Source organism: Sphaerodactylus townsendi, linkage group LG07 (genome assembly GCF_021028975.2).
Source record: "Sphaerodactylus townsendi isolate TG3544 linkage group LG07, MPM_Stown_v2.3, whole genome shotgun sequence".
Lineage (NCBI taxonomy): Eukaryota > Metazoa > Chordata > Lepidosauria > Squamata > Sphaerodactylidae > Sphaerodactylus > Sphaerodactylus townsendi.
Genome location: NC_059431.1, coordinates 82,813,376 through 82,834,997, shown reverse-complemented (window position 1 = coordinate 82,834,997; position 21,622 = coordinate 82,813,376). Strand labels below are relative to the sequence as shown.

At 38.6% G+C, this 21,622-nt stretch overlaps 1 protein-coding gene across 34 annotated transcripts in view; it reads left to right on the top strand.

Moving 5' to 3' along the window:
• Positions 1-21,622, top strand: part of PTPRD (protein tyrosine phosphatase receptor type D) — a 1,487,793-nt gene that overhangs the window by 168,256 nt on the left and 1,297,915 nt on the right. For 33 of the 34 annotated variants that reach the window (XM_048502811.1, XM_048502810.1, XM_048502809.1 and 30 more), the window contains exon 3: positions 13,541-13,577. The exons of the other annotated variant lie outside the window; for it this stretch is intronic. The gene's annotated coding sequence lies outside the window, so the exon portion shown is untranslated. The remainder of the gene's footprint in view (positions 1-13,540; positions 13,578-21,622) is intronic. 34 annotated transcript variants of the gene reach the window in all.

Here is a 21,622-nt window from a genome sequence, read left to right as displayed (position 1 = left end):
TGTGAATGTGCCACTGCTGCTAAATAACATAAGTTCCTATGTTACTGTAAATAAGTTACGTATGTAAACTATATCAAACTGATCATTCAAAATTTACTCTTTTAAATTCAGTATCTAAATGGCATTACAACTACCAAAGTACCATTTTAAAAAACAGATAGCAATAACTATCAGTATATTGCTGTCTTGATTTTGGAGAAAACGAATGCTTTTTATCATCCTCCCTTTCCTTATAACTGAAGATGTGATGCTGTTTTATAGTCTCATAAAAAAAATAAGCCCATTGCATTTGGGATTACATTTTGTGCTCACTGTATTAGCAGGGTAATTCAAATCCAAATAGCAAGTGTGGATTTTATCGACTTTGATGAGATGTTGCTCCTTTAGAAATTAAATTGAGCTAGAGAAACATTTTGGCTGCAATCCTTCGCAGAATTATGCCTAATACATAACTATATTCAGGATTTCAATCTAGGTAGTAAATTTGAAAATGGGAAAAAATTATCCACTAAGTTGTAGGAAAGTTGTTGTTTCTTACATCTGTGGTATGACTTTGCAAATACAGAGGCAATCTGATGCCAAAATACTCCATTAAGGACAGAATGAAAGCATAACCACACAAAGTAAACAAATGCAAAAATGGCAATCTGCACTTGGTGGCCAGCTGAGTAATCTTAACTGTGTAGAATATCATTTGTTAACTTAGTGTGATTTTATATCCCACTCTGTTAAAAAATTACTCTGAACAGTTTAGAACAATTAAAATATAATTAACAGTTAACTGGTAAATAGTAAAGAATAATAAAACGTTATATACATTATGAACATTATGTAATTTCCTACTAAGCCAGGGGTGAAAAACCCCACAACAAAAATGTGATGAAATACCTCAGAAACTGGCAATTATTGTGAAACTCATGTTATGATGCTCATGCTTTTCCAAATACATAGCAACATAATACCCTATATTGTTAAGAAAGCTGGGTTCCACTGATCTCCCTTTTTCTTTTTATTTCTTGTCCTGGATTAGGTTATAAGGATTCATAGATGGCATTGTAAAACCTCAATAAACTCTGGCTTACTTCCTTAAAAAAATTTATGCTTGCCTTTCTACCCTATTAGACCCCCAGCGTGATGAGCAATCAAAAATATTAAACCCACCTTGAAATTACAAATACATGCATGCATGCATATATGTGTGTGTGTGTAAATCAGAAATATTTATCCACAGGTGGAAGACAATGATATAGGAGGACAGAGGACGCTCTGTAAGGAGGAAATCACATTGTTTTGGCACCCCAAACAAGAAAACACTTTTTTTGGTTACTTTCCATCTCATCTCAGATGGCAAGAGAACCCCTGAAAATCACTGCAGTGCTTGAGTAGGTTCATATGAATTAGGCAGTCGTTAAGCTATGCAAGTCCCAAACTGTATGTCAATACTAGCACCTGAATTGGACCTGGAAGCAAATTGGGAGCCAATGTAGGAGGAACAAGGCTGGAGTGGTATCGTCCCTATGACCCATTCCAGTCATTAACTTAAAAAGGGGGAACACAAACCTACCCTATAAAAAAAGTCAGGATCCAAAAAGCTGTGGGAATGTTAAAACCTTAAGTATACACAGACTATTTGTATTATAGTGTACTCACAACAATCATATTAAAAAAACATTTACTTGGTGGACATTCAATGGAAATATAAATCTAGCTGTTACATCTCCAATAATACCCCCTCCAAAAAAACAATAGCACATAAACTGTTAAAAAGATTGATATGACAGCACAGTGCTCAGCCATACCCATTCACTGTGAAAGTTGATCTGATATGGAAAAATTGGTAATACTCTGATACTGCTTAAAATATGAACTCCTAAATAAGTGGAAATGGCTATTAGCAGTAATTATAAGCTCTATATTTGATTGAAGACTAATAGACAATCCTTACTAGTAGTTTGGTTACTTTTGCACTATTGTAATGTGTGATCTGTAATTTTGTGGGTATCTTTGTTTATAAATTTTGACCTCTGAGGAAAACCTTTAGGTTGAAATGCATTAGGTCAATCTCGGCAACAGCTTACCATATATACTCATGTATAAGTCAACCTGCATATAAGTCAAGGCACCTAATTTTACCACAAAAAACTGGGAAAACATATTGACTCACGTATAAGTCGAGGGTGGGAAATGCAGCAGCTACTGGTAAATGTCAAAAATAAAAATAGATAGCAATAAAATTACATTAATTGAGGCATCAGTAGGTTAAATGTTTTTTGAATATTTATTTCAATGAAAAACAGTAAACTAGCTCTGTAAGCTCTGATTCTCTATTTAAATCCACTCAGAAGGGAGGGGGGTGATTTAAAGGTAGAATCTGGGGAAAATTTGAGGGTGCCTGTCATGGGAAGAATGTTTATGTTAGCAGTACCAACATTTCAGAGTATCTTTAGGACACTCTCCTGATGATATCACCCAGGTTTGGTAAAGTTTGGTTCAGGGGGTCTAAAGTTATGGACCCTCAAAAGGGTGGCCCCATCTACTATTAGCTTCCTTTGGAAACAATGGGGGATGGGAGCACCCACTTTGGGGATCTATAACTTTGAATCCTGTGAACCAAACATCACCAAAACTGGCTGGTATCAGCAAGAGATTATCCTGATGATACCACCCAGGTTTAGTGAAGTTTGGTTCAAGGGGTCCAAAGTTATGGACCCTCAAAATGTAGCCCCATCTACTATTAGCCCCCATTGGAAACAATGGGGGATGGGGCACTCCCTTTGGGGGTCCATAGCTTTGGACTCCCTGAACCAAACTTCACCAAACCTGGGTAGTATCATCAGGATAATCTCTTGCTGATACCAGCCAGTTTTGGTGATGTTTGGTTCACAGGATTCAAAGTTATGGATCCCCAAAGTGGGTGCTCCCATCCCCCATTGTTTCCAATGGAAGCTAATAGTAGATGGGGCTATCCTTCTGAGGTGATGACACCCTGAAATTTTGGTGCCGCTAGTCTAAAAACTGCGCCCCCTGGCGGCCGACAAAGTAAAAACCCTAAAATATTTTTTAAAATACACCTCACTCGTGTATAAGTCGAGGGGGGCTTTTTCAGCACAAAAAATGTGCTGAAAAATTCGACTTATATACGAGTATATATGGTATATGCTATCAGATCAATCTTTGTAACAGCTGATGTGCTATTATTGTGTGCGTGGGGGGGGGCTGGTATTATTGGAGATGTAACTCCTGGATTTATATTTCTGTTGAATTTCTATAAATTTAAATGGCTGTAAATGTTTTTAATATAATTCTTGTGAATACAGTATAATAAAAATACTTTGTATATACTTAAAATGTTAGTATTACCTCAGCTTTTCTGAACCTTTGGTTTCTGGTCCACCCCAGTCAGCATTCTGCACACAACATTCTGTAGCTTCTGGTCACCCTTCAAGGGCAGTTCCACATAGAACACATCTAATCTAGATGTTACCAGAGGTAAGTTCTAACCCCAAAAGTTAGTCCAGGATAATACCGTGGTCAGTCATACTGAAAGATGCTGCAAGGTCCAGGATAATCAATAGGGTTGCACTCCCCTCATATCTCTCCTAATACAATTGGAACTGGCTCTTTTGTAAATGGAAGAGCAATCTCTTTTTGGAAGAAGTTTCCTTAGGCTATTAAAAGGTTTCACGCTTTGCTGAGAAGAGTCATAGGCTGCAAGCCACCATGTGTTGCAGCTATTATAGCTTCTAAGACAGCCATTCTATATTGGTGGAGTGATCTGATAAAACCAGTTTGTTGGAACTGAGTTTAAGCAAATTAATTTGCAGTTTGGTATGAGTCATGCCTAGGAGGAACATCCATGATCAATCACAACTGCAAAGTTCTGCTGCATTTTCCACTGAACTAATTTAGTGATTTTAGAGAACTCATCACAACCTTTGTCTTTAAAGAATATGTGGTACCTTTGGCCTATGGCTGGTTTTGGATTTTATTCCCACCTTTTAAATGGGAACAGGGGAAAATGGGAAAAGACACATTCAGAAGGATAAGTGTCAGTCATTGAAACATGGGGACTGAGCTTTGTGTTGCTTGCAGATTTACTACTACTTAATGGGAAAACTAGCCTATCTGACGTTATTCACTCATTCATTCATTCATTCATTCATTCATTCATTCATTCATTCATTCATTTATCTATTTATTTATTTAATGTCCTCAACCGTGATCTCAGGACAGGTTACAATAAAAATCATACAAAATCCAACAATTGTAAAATCATAATAAACCCCCATCCTAACGTAGGAGACAGGATTGAGCCCTACAGAACTCTGCAGGAGAGCTCCCAAGGAGTCAAAAAAGTCTAAAAGGAGTAATTTTCAATGAGAAGATAGTCACTGATTGTTGCCAGTCTGTCTGTGACTGAAAGAGCAATAGGTGTGAAACAGCTTTCTGTTTCTTGATGCTTATGAACAGACTACCTGTTTATGGATATGTCAAAATATAATCAAAATGTATATCTATTAATGGCAAAACAAAAAAATCTGTGCTGGGAACCTCACAGGTCAGCTTTTAAGGAAACAAAAGCCATTTCTGATTTATCTCTTACTGACAATGTTCCTATAGTACAGGAAATATGTTACACATGTGAGGTATCTCTAAATATCCACTGCCCTTCTACAGATGGTTCAGCAATTTGATATGCAGTTTTGAACCCAAGCCCAAAGTCATACTAAATTTAGCACTTTCGCAAATAAAGCTACCATACTCATTATCTCCCAAGTTGTACTGCAAACATTCACTTGTCAGTCCCCGCCCGCCTCCAAATTGAAGAACTGGAAATGTGAGCTGATTTATTTAAGGCAACTTAATTTATTATGGGTTCTCATTAGCATTTGTAGAACTTGTACTTTTGCATGAAGAACTAATTATTAGGAGAAAAATTCCTAATAAGCAATATCAGTTTATTACTGGAAATATTACCTGGAGTTTCTGAGCAATTCAAGAATTTCACCCACATACCATGTAGAAATGTATAAATTCTCTTTGCACATTAGAAGGAGGGCAGGATAAAAATGTAATAAATAAAAATCAAGCAGTCTCTTACACATCTTAGAGATAAATCATTCCACAATCATTTTTATCTTTGTTTCTTTGCTGTTACCATAACAACTGCCTTTTCATGTTTTGGCATAACAACTTTCTCAAGCATCTTTCTGAGCAAATGGGAGCGGAAAAAACTATTCTACCTTCCTGGATCTTCTGTCAATCCCAGCTCCCTCTCTTTTTCTGTTCCCCTTTCACACTTTTGCTGGGTCACTGCCACCTTGAAAAGAAGCATCTCCTGCTACATGGCTAGCACTTTAGCATTCTCCACTACTTTGCCGCTAAGAGGCTTTGTGTGTGATTGCTTCTTCCACTTGGTGCTCTCTCTAAATGCTGCAGGGAATATCAGACACTCATATGAGAGATGTGTATAACAGAATTGCTGAGCCAAAGATATACACAAAAATTGCTGGTTTGGGACAGTACAGTGATTCCCCAGAATGGTAATACAAATCTGGGGTGCTGGTATAACCCCCCCCCCCCCCCGATCAGTCAGTTTTGGTTTGTTTTTTTGGAGTTCAGGTACTTATCAGAAATGCAGCATTTATTCACTTTTGCTGTTTTATGTATGGGGATAGGTCTTTTTCTTCTCTGCAATTTTGCACTCTCCCTGCCCCACCCCCCAATTCTCCTAAAGGGAACAATGGAAAAGCTGTTGATTATCCCTCACTTTTTGAAAAGAACAAACCACAACAAGGAAGCATGACAAACAGAGTTTTAAGCAGAACGTGTGTGTGTGTGTGTGTGTGTGTGTGTTCAATCACTGTAAGTAAAATAAAATGAATGCAAATTTTAAAAAATGCTTGTAGATAGCACCCCCTCCTCCCGGAATCAGTAGAGAGAACTGAGGCTACTTCAAGTCATTTACTTCAGGGGGCTATAAAACTGAACCTATTCATCCAATTCACTTGAAACATTGAGGTCTTTAGATTGGAGGGAGGAGAATATTCTGGACAAATTTGATTCCATTATCTTTTGTTGCCTCGGACCTGTTAATAGATTTTCCATTAGACTGTCCTGAATGCTTAGACATTCACACAATATTGCCATCAGAATCTTCTCACTATTAACTACGAAAAGATAAAATCTTGTATTATCTAAGCATTGGAAACTCCATACATGGAAACCAGATAGAACAAGGGAAGGAATTCTGTTACTTTGGTGTGCACTTCCAATACAATCTCAGATGTAGCTTTCAGCTAACGCAAGTTATTAAAACATCCAAACAGAAAACATCAGCAATAGTAAACATTTTCTACACTAATAACAGACAATATTTTCCAGCTGCCATCAAACTACTAGAGTCTCAATAACATCCCCAGGCCCTTTATGGAGCACCATGATGGATTTGCAATCTCAAAGCTGAGGTCAAAATTATTCAATCTCACTTCATTCATTGTCCTCTTGGCATTCCAAAATGTGTTGCTTACTTTGCCATTTGTTATGAACTTGCCCTATCATTGGTGGAGATGAGAATTTGGATGCTTACCATTAAATTCTGTCTTCCTCTCCATTACAGGGCTAAACCAAAGAGCCTTATACACCATATGCTGCCAGACTCTTTTCAATCAACATGGTATGAGCAAATAACAAAAAAAGATCAGAACTCTTGGTAGCTCTTTGGACTCCCTAAGAAACTAAAATGAACACTACATATTTGCAATAATAAAGCAAAGAATGGTTGATATGGAGAAACAGTTAATCTATGCCCAGGCAATGAGACCTTGTTTTCCTTTGGCATTCGATCTCTCTTCAGAACGAGGGTGCCTTCTCGCAGTATTTGCAAACCTTACCTCCCCACATACCCAGCGAATTTTTATGCAAGCCAGATTTAATATTCTTCCATTGGCCACCTATAAGGGAAGACTTGCAAATATTCCATATAGTGAGTGACTTTGTCCATGTTTGTAGGGGCACATAGAGACCACTGAGCATGTCATGCTACACTGTAACTTCTATACATTCCAAAGAGACAAGTTCATAAAACCTCATCTGAACGAAGCCCCACAGACTTCTGGTAAAGGGAAAGTCAAATACTTACTCCGTGATAAGAACGTCCAGATCACCACAGACATTGCCGCATTTTTACTAAAGGCGATGAAGATCCAAAACTTAAAAGTTACTCCTGATTAATTGTTTGGATAATGAAATGTAAATCATTTTAATATTTTCCTTCTCCCTACCTACACTGATCCATGAAGGCAGTTTTATTTAATTTTAATTTTATTATAATGTATGTATATGCCAATAAAATGGGGTTTTTGTGTATATCATCTTTATAAACTGTTGCCTCAGACCTGTCAATAGATTCTTTATTGGATGGTTCTGAATGCTAAAAAACCCCCCACATGGATTTGAACCCTCAATTGATAATGTCCCACATGAACATAAGCAATTATGTAAAGACCTCCCTCCCCCCAAAAAAACCCTGGATAAGAAAATATAATTATTTTTTTCATCATACACTCTGAGTCTGGAAAGATCAGCTTTTGCCTCCTCCTATGCGTTTGCTTTGCAAGTGTGTCAGAATTGCACATGGAATTATTACAGAAATCACACTAGCATCCTCCATTAAAATAATAAATATAAGTGTACACAACAAATCTGAGCAAGGTTTCAAATAAAATTGATGTAACTTCAAATCCTCTGACCCTGTTCTCACTTATCCTTAAAATGTAAAGGTAAGGAAAAGTTATTTTATTGGAGCTACAAGAATTCAGAATAGATTCACACAGTGGTGGGATCCAAAATTTTTAATAACAGGTTCCGATGGTGGTGGGATTCAAACAGTGGGGCCACCGCACACACGCACCTCCAGTCCCTATTGGGCAGGGAGGTTGCCTTAGTAACCCCTTCTCGGCACTCAGAAAAAATTAGTAACCACTTCTATAGAAGTGGTGAGAACTGGTTGGATCCCACCTCTGGGTTCACACCTCTTTTGTCTGGATAGGACACATTTCCATCAAGATTTGTTCATGGCAGGGAATTTAACTGAGCTGTTCTGTGTTAGCTCCTCATCAAAGGCAGGATGATGAAGAATAAAAAGCTCTTTGTGGTTAGTAGGGTTCCCAGCCTCCAAGTGGTAGCTGGTGATCTTCCGCTATTACAGTTCACCTGAATAAAATGGCTGAATTGGAAGGTGGACTGCATAGCATTATATTCCGTTAAGATACCTTCCTACCCCAGACCTCTTTATTCACCACCCCCAAAATCTCCTGGTATTTCCCAATCCAGAGCTGGCAACCCTAGTGTTCAGGGTCTTTATATAGACTTTCCTTCTTCCCCATGCCAAACAGTAAATCAGAGGTGTAGCTGGGCCAAACTGCGCCAGTGCACATTTTATATTCTCCCCCTCATGGTGCCCCCCTTCCCCCTTCCCACACTTACCTTCATTCTTTTCCTTTTTGAGAACCTTTTCAGGCTGCAAAAAGCCTGTTAAAACAGCCTGATGGGAACTATACTTCCCAGGAGACCTTGTGAGCCCTAAGGTCTCCTGGGAACTGTAGTTCCTCAGGGTGTTTTTACCGCGAACAGGCCTTTTGCAGTCTGAAAAGGCTCTCAAAAAGGAAAGGAACTAAGGTAAGTGGGGGAAGGGGGGAAGGGGGTGCCACAGGAGAGAGGGAAAAGGGGAGGGGCCTGAGGGCAATTTTCCACACACCCCAGGTATGCGCCCAGTGCATGGCACACACCCTGTCTCCTTGTAGCTTCATCACTTCTGTCTTTCATGTTCTCAAGTGAAAATGATGCTTGGCCATTTGTTCTTTCAAGCCCTGTAGCTGATTTGTAATTTTTGCTTCTCCTATCTGGCTAGGTTATCTGCATATCTAAAGATATGAATGGCTCCTGCCAGGGCTCCCATCCCATTTACCTCTTTGAGTCCTGTTCGACAGTAAAAGCACCTAGTGACCTCAGCATATAAAGAACAGACCTATTAATAATATTATCTGGTGGGAATTCTAGGGTGCAGAACATTTCTTGCCAGATGCTTTTATGTAAAATGGACACTTCCATTTAACACTTCATTTTGTTATTCTATTAAATTACTTAATGAAGAAATAGGGGCCAACACAAATTATTCCAATAGGTGAATATCATTACTCTCACAGTATATACAGAGGTTGTTGTTTCGGAAGAAATGTTATAGTCAGTGTCCATATTCTATCTATCATTAATCAGGTGAAATGATACATTTCAACATAATTGTATGATGTGGTATATGATTCTACAACTGTTTTTTTCCCCATCACAGTTGGAGTTTAATAAGCCATGGCATCAAGCAATATTTGAACACACCAGAGTGACATATATTAATTCAACAAACTGAAATCAATGAGAGTTTAAAAGTGCTTCACTGTGACTAGATTGTGTCTCATGTGTTTGAATAAACTGAAAAGGCTTAAGGTGGGGCTCTCATCTATGAGGCAATAGAGGCATGCTTTGGAGAAGTGGGATGGAAAACATGGGCTTTGAGTCCAGCTCTTGATCATACAATGTGTAGAAAGAGACTTGCATCCAAACAACTGATATGCTTTATTATCCACTGAAACTTGCTTCTGTTTGCAAGGGTGTGTCTACAGAAAATTGTGCCTGGGGCAAGCTCTCAAACTGTGCCCCTCCTAACCTCTTGTAATTTGGATCTTACGCCCTTATTGATACACCCCAAGATTGCATTAGTAATTTTTTGTCACTGTATCACACTGACTCTCATATTTAATTTACTATCCACCTGTACCCCAAAAATCTCATTCTCACACACTACTAAGTAGTGTATCCTCCATCCAAAGATAAACTGGGGAAGAGAGAGAAGGGCAGGGGAAAGGAGGAAAAGGAGAGAAAAGGGAAAGAGAGCAAAAGTTTTGGCAATGAGGGGAAAAGGTTATGCACATTCCTCCGACCCAACATTGCAAAAATAAAGCCCCTCTGATTGCTTTAAAATTGAAATTATCTCTGGTTTCTTAAAAAAAATAAAATTAACTTACTTTCAGGCAAGCAGCACTGTGGCCTGAATGGGGGGCGGAGAGACAGGCCATGGAGAGAGCACCTTCCCTGGACTGTCTTCTTCTGACCACAGTATCGCTTGCATGCCTCTTTTCCAGCGGTAGCAGTGGTGCTGGTGGTGGAAATGTGGACCACATTTCTTTTCCCGCCACCATCACCACCATAAAAGCCTCTGATTGCTTTAAAATTAAGAGTATCCTATTTCCTGGTGGCATGGCCAGGCTAGATTAATCAGGGTGGGGGCTTTTTCTGCCCACCTGGAGCAACTGAAGCTCAAGCCTGCCCCCCCCCCATTACATGTATGTTTGTTTGCTTAACAAAGTTGTGAAAAGGAAAACCAAAAGTGCAGACCTATAGCAATGTTTCCGTTGGTAATCTCTTTGGAAGATATTTAAAAAACCCTGAAAAGTAGTACTCCAGTCATGCAGTGGATCCTCATTCTACAAATCCTCTGTGCTTCACATGACCCTGAGGATTACGGAAACATGTATAGTACTGAAGGATTTTATTTACAATCTCTGTGATCCAATGAAGAAATTTCTATTATTTGCACATTCCTGGGCAGCCATTTAACTCTTGCAAGTGCTTGCATGTGCAAGAAATTTACTATGATGGGATCAGGATGTCACTTAGAGATGACATTCCGCACCTTTGAAGTTCTTACCACATCTGTAGAATGTAGAAAGCAGTTGGAGAATTCAGATCACTGCCTTCATTTCACTTTACTGTCTTATACCATCTTAAAAAAAACCCTCGAGAAGCAAATTGATTACTTCACAATACATAAGCATGTATGCCTTTATTCCCGTCAAAGACCCCTCCAATCTGCCGGGGTGAATTTGTTGGTGGTCCCAGGCCCCAGGGATGTTTGAATGGCTACAACATGGGCCAGGGCTTTTACAACCCTGACCCTGGCCTGGTGGAATGCTCTTCCTGATCACATCTGGGTCCTGCGGAGTCTGTCTCAGTTCCTGTAAAACAGAGCTGTTCTGCTGGGCCTTTTCTGCCAGGCTGGGTGTCTCTTTCCACAGTATCTTTCATGTCCCCATCTGGTTGAGATATGCACATCTGCTTTTCTATTTTTTATGTCCCTACATAGTTCTATGCTGTTCATTGCAACTTGTTTTTAAAGTTTTAATGTAGATTTCACTGCCTTGAATAAGATGCATATTTTTTTTATTTTACATAGGCTGTTGTTATTATTTTGTTTATGTTTTCCTATTATGTATTGGAAAACAATGGACCAGCAATCATATGTCTGGAATCAGAGGCGTAGCAAGAGGGAAAAGTGCCCAGTGCACTGGTGTGTCCTCCGCTGCATCCTGCCCCAGAATGCCCCTCTCCTGCCCCAGAATGTTCCATCCCGCCCCACCCCGCCCCCAGAATGCCCTCACCACACCCTCACAGGGACACATGTCCAGTGCATCATGCACACACCCTGTCCCCTTGGAGCTATGCCTCTGCTGGGAATCCTATTAATTGGCTCATAAAGGTCAGGGATCCAGAATGCAGTGTGGCTCAAAGTGGTGGTGATAGTAGAAGGTAAAGAAATTAATACATAGTGTTGATTGGCCTGTATTTCCAAAACATTTTTACTTAATGTACATATTTCTTTAAGTTCGTAGCAGAGTAAGGTTTAATTCTTACATGCTAGCCCTGTAAAAGTCTAAGGCCGTTTCCATTGACGGTTAGGATAAAATTTCACGCCAGCCAAGAGTTCTGGCAGCGTGCCAAGCCCGCTCGCATGAACGGGCGGCGGAGGTCGGTAGACGGCAGGCGGCTCCAAGACGGAGTCGCTTCGTTCGCTCGCCTTCATTGCTAGCCAGCCGCTTCGTTGGCTGCAGCGAGTCCTCGCTTCATGCTGCCCCTCCGACCCCGGGAGGTCAGGGGACAGTGTGGGCGGGGCTGCGACGCCCCGCAGGCGCACGCACGAGGACACTGTGAGTAGGGCGGGACGGGAGACAGCGGGCGGCGCCGGGTTCACACCGGGCCGCTGAAGACGCTTCTCCCCAACAACAACCCTTTAAAGGGTTGTTGTTTAGGGCGGCCTGACGCCGCCCTGGGGGGAGGGAAGCGCAGTCAGGTCGCCGCTGCTGCGTTGCAGCAGCGGCGCCTGTGCGAACGGTGGCCTGGGGGCGGTGTTTTTACCGCCCCCAGGCCGTCGTTAATGGGCCGTGCGGAAACGGCCTAAGAATTATTTCTTCTCAAGGAAGCACACCTTCTGTTTTTTTCATAAGCTGCTGTTCTGAGTTTCCCTAATCATATAAAGCTAAGTTCAGAACAGTAACTGATCACGAAGGGCCAGATGCTTTCAGGTGGGGATGCATGAACTTGGTTCTTTTTGTGTTCTTAATGCTTACGGATCTCAACTTTTTTTACTCTTTAAGTTCTTTCTCTAACATTTGAGTTTGGCTGTTCTGTCAGTTTTTCTCAACCAATTGATATTAGCTTATTCATATTTTTTTGCCTGTCTATTTAGGTTTTTAGTGTATTACTTCTTAAAATGTGCATTGTGTAACTGTTTGATTATTATTGATTAAATCCTTTTAAAAAATTACCCAAAAGTTCTGACTGACAAATGTTTCCCTTTATACCACTGAATGCTTTTCTAGCTTTGAGCTCTACTTATTTCCCAGTTTAGAATCCAGAAGAATTAGCATCAAAAAGCTTATCAAAAATTATCATGCAATATAGGAGCATGTTAAGAAAAAAGCTGCATAATTGCCAAACCTTAAATTTTATTGGTATCAATATTCATGTCTATTTTTCTCTCTCAAAGTCCTTGTATAAAATTACCATGTATTCACAGTGTAATCCCTCATCTTAAAAGTAGTTGCATTTCCAAAGTATGAACCAATCTCAAAATATCAAAGTTTGACAGGAAAAAGTAATCTTCTAAATTAATTTACCACCATATTTTGAGAATGAGCAATTGTGCTACATCTTTGAATGAGGCACCATGGAATGATTTGATGAGGAGGAATAATAGATTTTGCACCCTTGGAGGTCACATGGTAAAAATAAATAGATCTGGCTGCAGGGACTTTTAATTACTGCATTAAATTTTATGTCCTCTGTATGTTCACAAGTCTCTTACAGCATTCTATTGTTGCCCAACACAATTTGAGAATTGCTGCCTTAGGCTGTGATAAGGATTTGTGAAACTACGAAATATGATCAGCTAAGACATATGATCAGGCTTGAAATTAGAGAACAAACAGTGATGTGATGGCACAATTCTCATGTATCAGATGGGAAGAAGAGGCTATGTAAAGTAATCCTGCCCATTAGAATTTAAGCTGGGAAGTGATTTTGTTTAAAAAATAATTTGAGATTTGTATTAACATTTCAATTTGCTTTGTGAATAATTATTTCATGCATGCATAGAATTCAAGATTTGCAGTTATGCTACTTTTAAAATTTGTTGTTTTTACTGTTTCAGGTTTTCACTGGATTGTGCTTTTTCCATTTTCATTTTGGTGAGTTTTGAAGAACATTTAATATGTAACTTCCTTTTAACTTGAATACTGTGTTGAGTTTGCTTAGTTGTTTTTTTCAGTGTGGAACAGGAAGTTTTTTTCCAGTGTGAAACATTTCAGCTTCTGTCCCTATAGTTGCATAAGAAAAATCAACAATTTTCTATCTTTATTCAAACTGTTATCATGAAAAATGAAGCTAGCATGCCTAAATGTATCATTCTTTTATCCTGCCTTGCCAGTTAGTGGTATCTTTCCTGTGATGTGATATGTCACTGATTGAAAAGAAGGAAGAAATTGGCAGCACTGATGTTGGTAAATTAAATGTCCATGTCTATTTGCATACTCCATTTTTGTCCCACCCTTCCTCCAAGGAACTTAGAGCAGCATTCAGAGTCTCTTCTTTTCTGTTTTATTCAAACAGTAGCCTAATGAAAGATATTAGGGTGAGAAAGCATGGCTGGCCCAAGGCCACTCAGCATGCAGAGTGGGACTTTGAACTGGGTTTCCCAAATCCTAGTCTAACACTTTAACCACCACATCAAGTTGGCTCTTGATTCAGTCTGTCACTTCTGTCAGAACTCTCAGCAATCCAATCTTGCTTTGCATTAAGAGGTTTTAAATGTCTTAAAATACAATGCACTTCCTCTAAATTTTTTAGTTCATAATTTACGTTTAAAAATCTAGAGAAAGTGAGAGAGTGTGTTTTGGATTTATACCCCACTTTTTTCAACTGTAAGGAGTCTCAAAGCAGCTTACAAACTCCTTCCCTTCTTCTCCCCATAACGAACCGCCTGTGAAGTAGGTGGGCTAAGAGATTTATGAAAGAACTACGACTAGTCCAAGGTCACCCATCAGGCTTCATGTGGAGGAGTGGGGAAACAAATCCAGTTCATCAGATAAGAATCTGCTACTCATATGGAAGAGTGGGGAATCAAAGCTGGTTCTCTAGATTAGAGTCCACCACTCTTAAGCACTACACCACACTGGCTCTAGATTGAATAGTTTAAAAATGGTTGGCCTGTGTGTATTTATCTGCAAAATCACTGTGTATTAAATTATTCTGATATGGAACCATTCTAATTTGTGTAGGCAGATGCAGCATTTTCTTGGGCAGTGCAGTCCTAAGCGGGGAAGGCTAGTTGTGCTGCAGTCAAGAACAGCACAGCCATGATGATGCCATGCAACCTAAAAGAACCTTACTGTGCTATGGTCAGCAAGCTGACAAGGTTTCTTCTGCCATCTTCATGGAACTGCTATATGCAGCTTCATGGGGTGTACTAGTTACACTGGCAAAAAAAGGCTTTCTCAGACTACAAGGGCTCAGGAAGCTTACTAAAGCCAGCCCTTCACCCAGGAATGACCCTTCAGTGCTGCTATGGGCTCCTGTACTGGAAGAAAACTGGCACCACAGCAGCTCTGGTGCCCAAGCACCATTGGCATGAATGCCTCTGTGCAAGCATAACTATCTCTCATGCTGTTTCAAGTGGGGTTTATTCTGGTGCTGAGGTCATGGACTTTCTGAGGGGTTTTGCCCTCCCCCACTCAGGTTTGTGCTAAAAATCAGCTATATTTTTAATATTGTTTTGTACAATGACATGAAAACTACATGTCTGCTTTTGTTTCTTTTTATTTATGTTGTACTGGAAAATATATAGTCAAAAGAGAGTTGAGTGCTGTCAAGTGTTTCATTGGGAATAGCTGTTTATGCTCTTTTGTGGAACTCATCTGAGAAAGTTCAAGGTAATTGGTGTTCCAGAGATTATGCTATGGTAATATATAATTGTTCAAGTTTCAAACCCCTGGTGTTTATTTTGCCTGATTTAAAAATATTATTGCTCTGTAAAATAACCCTCATTCTTTGATCAGTTTGTTCTATTAAACTTGCAAGACACTAAGAAAAATAGCAGTAGAATGAATATGATTCTCTTTGAAATTCTATTTAACCATAACAGAACAGAGACATTCATTCATTCAGGGTTTAGTGCACAGTGTTGTCAATATCCTTGTAACAGGAAGTACCAACTTTTCCTGTAATTTCCTTCCTAGGCAGTTGACTAATTTTGGTTAGAATATTGTAGTCTCTAAAAGAAACAGGAAAACATTGACAAGCACGTAAAGGAATACTTCGTGTAGAGATACTCTGACCATGATGATGTGTAGTGTATAGTGGCTTGTATAGTGATAATGTATAGTGATAATGTATAGTGCTTGTTATGGGTTGTGGTACAGAAGTTCAAAACTATGGCTGATTCTAAAGTCATAAGGGCACTTTTTTTCAGAGATTACAGCAGTTTCTGTTGATTCATCATACTACTGCATTCTTCACAGAAGTAACAAACATGGAAACAAATATTTGAGTTGTTCTGTAGTAGTAGTAGTATTTTTATTTACGATCAAAAGATCCATAGTCCTGGATTAAAAGAATTTAAAATTTTAAATAAGTTAAAAAGCAAAATATACATTCTAAAATAGAAAGAGATTGAAAATATACAGATTAAAATCAAGCAAATTATAGTCAACAAATAATCCTACAATCCAAGTTAAATGTGGAAGCCCTAATCCTTGCTGCCACCGAAAGAAATTTAGCAACCACAAAAGTGATATGGTTACGTTTGTCCTCTAGGAAAGTCTTTACTAACTTTACGGGCTAATAGTTTTGCCAGCCTGGTATCAGCGGTGTTAAACCATCTTGATGTATCCTCTGGTATAACTTACAAAAGAGCAAGACATGAATCAACGACTCCACTTCATTACCATTACACAGGCAAAATCTTTTAGAAAATGGAATACCCAGAAAACGACCATGTACAACCTCAGAGGGGAGCACATGAAATCTGGCCTTTTCAAAGATTACTCTGTAATGAAAATTTGCTAAGTTTGACAAATAATTTGCTGGACTAAATGTGTTATTTTAATTCAGTCCCAAAAAACAAGGAGAGCAGACAGATAATGATTGAATTCAAAGTTCTGCCAAGGTAACATCTTTGAATCTCTGGATCATGGTTTTCAAAGCCATATCAAGCCCCAATAAAGTAAGAAAAGATGGAGAAAGGCCATATGAAGTTACTTTGCATTCAATAACCCTGGCCCATTTAGAATAATCTTCAATGACTAGGTGTAGTGTGTAGTAATAATTTATTGTTGGCCATTGGCCATCACAATTCCAGAAAAAAGAAACATATCCTAAAACCATAAATTCGTTACAGTAATAATTAAACCAAATTGACTATAGAGCCCTAAAATTCATTCAACCAGTTAAATGTTTATAATTAATCTGACAATAAATTCTCTATAAAATAGTTACTAAAACATAAAAATTGGCACCTTAATGGTGACTGTCAAAAAAAGCCTATCAATAAAGGAACTAACATCTTTAAGCCAAACATTCCAGATAATCTAGCAGTACAATATTTGTGTAGAAACTATCACAGAATTAAAATCCTCACCATTAATTATGGTATTCTACCTTTAACCTCATTTTCCTGACTGCGTATGTAAATATAACAATACGACTTGAAATATAGTGATCACAATCTGCTAAAAGAAAACTCATTTTTTCCTCCTGACCCTTGTCCTTCAACATTGGCATGAATCCCATGATATACTTGTTCATGAGTTCATCATATAAGGAACATTCCATAATGCACTAAATCTTCTTCCCTACCACAGCCACAAATGCATTTTTTTCTTGCCCCTCCTTCCTTAGATAACAATGCCATATGCATTGCTGTAAGAATGGAATGGAATCTCAAATTGACCAGTTTGGTTCTAAAAATATATGTTGATATATTCACTAAATATGGTGATCTTGGATGGTCTTGTTTGAATAACTTAAAATAGGGGGTGATATTACACTGTTTAATTGTGTTCGTGTCTAATCTTGCATCCATATAGTAACTAGGTGTTCTAATAAAGCTGTCTTTTTGGCAAAAAGAAAAACCTGGCAATCCTTATCCTGAATAGAAGTGAAAGCTCTCCAGTTTCAAGAAGAAGAGCAGAATTGGGAATACAATTGGGAACCTGTAAAAGGGATCTCAAGAATTTTCCTTGCACTCTATCAGTTCCAGCATTAGCCCCCTGAATCCAGATAGGTGCAGCATACTGAGTTGTACTGTGCTATAAGAGGCATAACTAAGAAAGAAGAAAGGCTTTGATCAACTCAATCAATGCATGTGCACTTGTGAGGCTGCAAGGAAGATTTACTGTCATTATGTCTGTTTTACCTGAGGCGCCCCATGTTTCCAGATAGTTATTTCTGTTAATTCATGACCTAATTATTTGCATAAGGCAGACTCGAAGATATGATGCCCGAATTTCTTTTTTAAAAATAATTTTTTTCTGACATGAAGAAATACACAAACACATATGAAAATACTGACAATTGCTACAAAATAAAAAACAAGTTGAAATAAAACAGCAAGTTTTTGATTGAATGTTAAGATTCATGCATACAATTAAAGATCCTAGTACATTCTACTGTTTTATTTTAGAATTTCTGACTGGCACAACAGAAACAATAATAGAGGTGTCAGTTTGTTATTGAAGAAAATGCTCTAGAGGTTAATCACAGTGTTAGTATGCATATTAGGCAGAATGGGATCATAGCAGCATAATAGTTTTACATTCATGGTACATTTTTTACACACACTTAAAAAAACAAGGATCAGTGACATACCCATTTGCTGCAGGCTTCATTCAGCTAGATGGGTCACGGAATTATATGAGCCATAGCTAGGGGGAACATTTTGTTTGGGAACAACAATGCCTACATTATTAAAATACTTTTAAGAAAGAGCAGCAAATTAAAAGGAGATATATTGAACAGAGTATTGGTAGGCTTACTAACTGCTGTTACTATGACATTAATGTGGGATACAGTTGCTTCTGGAACAGCAATACCTTGTTCTAAGATTATAGGTGGTGATGGCTGTGTGGCCCTCCAGTTCCATTCTCATACTAATAGATTTGTACCAGCATGCTTCTGAAAATTTGACTGAGATCGGATTACACAGCCTAGCTGAGAATATCCATCATTGCAGAGCTTTAGAATAAGGTAGAGTTTGCTCTGTAGAAGTAGTAGCATCACATGTTTTGGGAGAGGGGAGGAGACGAAGTGGCTGTTGTTCAACCAAATACAGAAAAGCTAGTGCTGCTTGTCCACAAAAGACTGGGGAGGTTTCAAGCAAGTTAGACCAAGTGATACAATTCTACAGACCCCTGATTAGGATGCATCCAGCTGTCCCACTTGCCAGAGTGCTGTCTGGGAGGGAAAAAATGCCCCTGGAAATCTCCTCCCCTCAACAAAGGTGGGAGAAAAAAAGAGCTAGCCATACCCAGAGCTGTGCAACACCTGCAAGTGTGTTGTGCTGATTGAAAGCCACTTGCTTATTGCCTGGGAAACATGTTAAGAGTGGACATGGCGGGGGGGCGGGAGGCATAAGACAGGCCTAGAATCTGTAGCATGCTGGTTCTGGATTTTACCAAATATTTTCTGAAACATACAGGACCCAGATGCTGATATTCTTGAAAAGCATGAAAACTCCTCTGGATACCCAAATATACCTGAAAGTACTGATAACACATTAAAAGGGGAGGGGTATACATTCAGAACAGATATCTGAGCACACATCCCTAATTATGACCGACTCTGAGTTTTTGAAGACTAGGATAGAACACGTTTGAAATAAAAATTAAATTTAAAAGCTCCAAAAATAATTTATCTGCAAGGAAGAAGCAAAAGCCTGCTATATGTGGGACATGTCCTGTTATTTCCACTCCCATTTATGGGAAATAATGTAGGACATATAAGAAAAATAATATTTTTGCTATAATATGTAAAACTACAGAAAGCAAGAAATATTGTGACAAAAGTTCTTGTGCAAAAAAGAAATTGAAAATGAACAGAGGATCTATTCTTTGTGCTATATTTAGTTTGGAAAATTAGTAGGATGAAAATCTTCCCCAAAATGATGACAAAACAATGCTCTTTGAGACTGACAGAAAGGCAAAAACTGAGTTTATACTATGAACACTTAATTTATTTCAAGGGAACTATTCCAGCATTCTGATCCCAGTTTAGTTGCATACGCTGGGCCAAGTATTCAGCTGTTTGATATATGCAATGTCAGTTGCAGATATAGAGAAGAAGTAGCAATGCTGGAATTCTAGCAGTGCTGAAATTCGTACTGAATTTTAATTTAGAATAAATGTTTAATTTAATGCAAAGAGACTCAGAAAATCCATGGGATACTAGTAAAAGAAATAATATTTCTGTAGCTTTAGGAGTTACAAACATATTTGCTAAATTACTATATGAAAGGACCAATAACTATGTGAGTAGATGCCAGTCCCAGAAGGTTATAATTTTTATGGGGAGAGGGGATCACTTGAGACATATGATTCCAGAGTACTTGCAAACACACAATAGAACTATGCTAAACACATAGTCAGATACAAAAGATCCATCTATTTTTCTGTTGAAAATTGACGACAGTTTACACAGCAATAGACTATTGGGAACAATTCTTAGAACAACTATGGGACCACCTCTTCTGGTACACCCACAAAGTGTGTTAAATTCTGCAGGAAACAACTTGTTAGTGGTCCCAGACCCCAAAACCATCTGACTGTCCTTAAACAACTCTCGTCCCAGCCTGGTGGAACACTCTGTCAAGTGAAACACTTGCCCTGTGGGATTTAACCAGTTCTGCAGGGCTTGTAAGACAGAGCTGTTCCACCAGGCCTATGGTTAAGGGCAGCAATGGTGAAATAAATTAGGTGTTTTCCCTTCCCCCATCCCTTCTCCTTCTCTCCCGTCTCTTCCTTTTCCTTCCCCCCTTTGGTCCTTTCAAGCTTTTCTCTTGGTTTTTGTATTCCACCTGTGTCTATCCTCTGGGATACCCAGGAGTTTTCAGTTCACCACTCATCCAAATCTACCCTAGACCATTCTTTCTACTAAGGAGTTCTTCTCTTTATTTTATTATATGCAGATAGGATGCTGTCTTAATAGGTTAAACTGGAAATAATGGTTTTTAATTTAATGCTTTAATTAGTTATTTATACTGAAACTGTTTTTTAAATTATTGTTGGAAGCTACACTGAGCCTACCTTGACTGGGGAAAAAAATGTATAAATTGAATAATTTTTTTTTTAAAAAAATAATACTTTTGGGGGAAATTAGTTTGGTTCCTTATAGTATAGAAATATCAGTTCTAAATTGCATATAAATGACACAAAAGACTGCATAGCTCTGGATATTCGATTTATAAGGCCAGATCTACTTTTTTTTTTGAACGGGGGCAAAAGTACAAAATGATACCCTCCATATATTTTATAGAATAGTTGTTGATTATAAATGTCAATTCATAATTTACAATAATCAATTTATATACACACACACATATTAAAAGTGTAATTTTTCATTAACAGTTCATAGAGGTCAACATAATTTATTTTATGTATAATGTTTGACTATCCCCTCAGCCTCTCTGCACACATAAAAACCCTACCCAATGAGAAAGTTTTTCAGTTTAGACTTTCAGGACCCATAATTTCGACATGGATAACACCAAAAACACATCATGCTCCTTCACAGCCTGATAAAGTACAGTCAAAGAAAAGCTTTATCTAGAAATTATGTTGCTGGAAGCTGAAATGAACAAACTGAAACTACTGTACTTTAGTCACTGAAAAAGACTCGCTAGAAAAGTCAATAATGCTAAGAAACATGGAAGATACATGGGAAAGAGGAAGACCTACCGTAAGGTGTATTGACTCAAGATGAACTGGACTATACATCCCAGGAATGCTGCATCCTCCACACAACCCAGTGGTGGGTTAAAATCGAAGCCAAACTTAATGAGTTGGGCATTTCCTTGGAGGAACTGCTAATGTTAACAGAGCAGGAGGTCTATGGGGCTATCTAGAAGAGACTTTTTGATAGAGAGTTTCAACAGATGCTAGAGGAAGCTAATAAAACCTGTTCCCCGATCTCTCTGGGAATACCTGTGGATAGATTAATTGTAGCCCGGTACCTTTATCTCCTG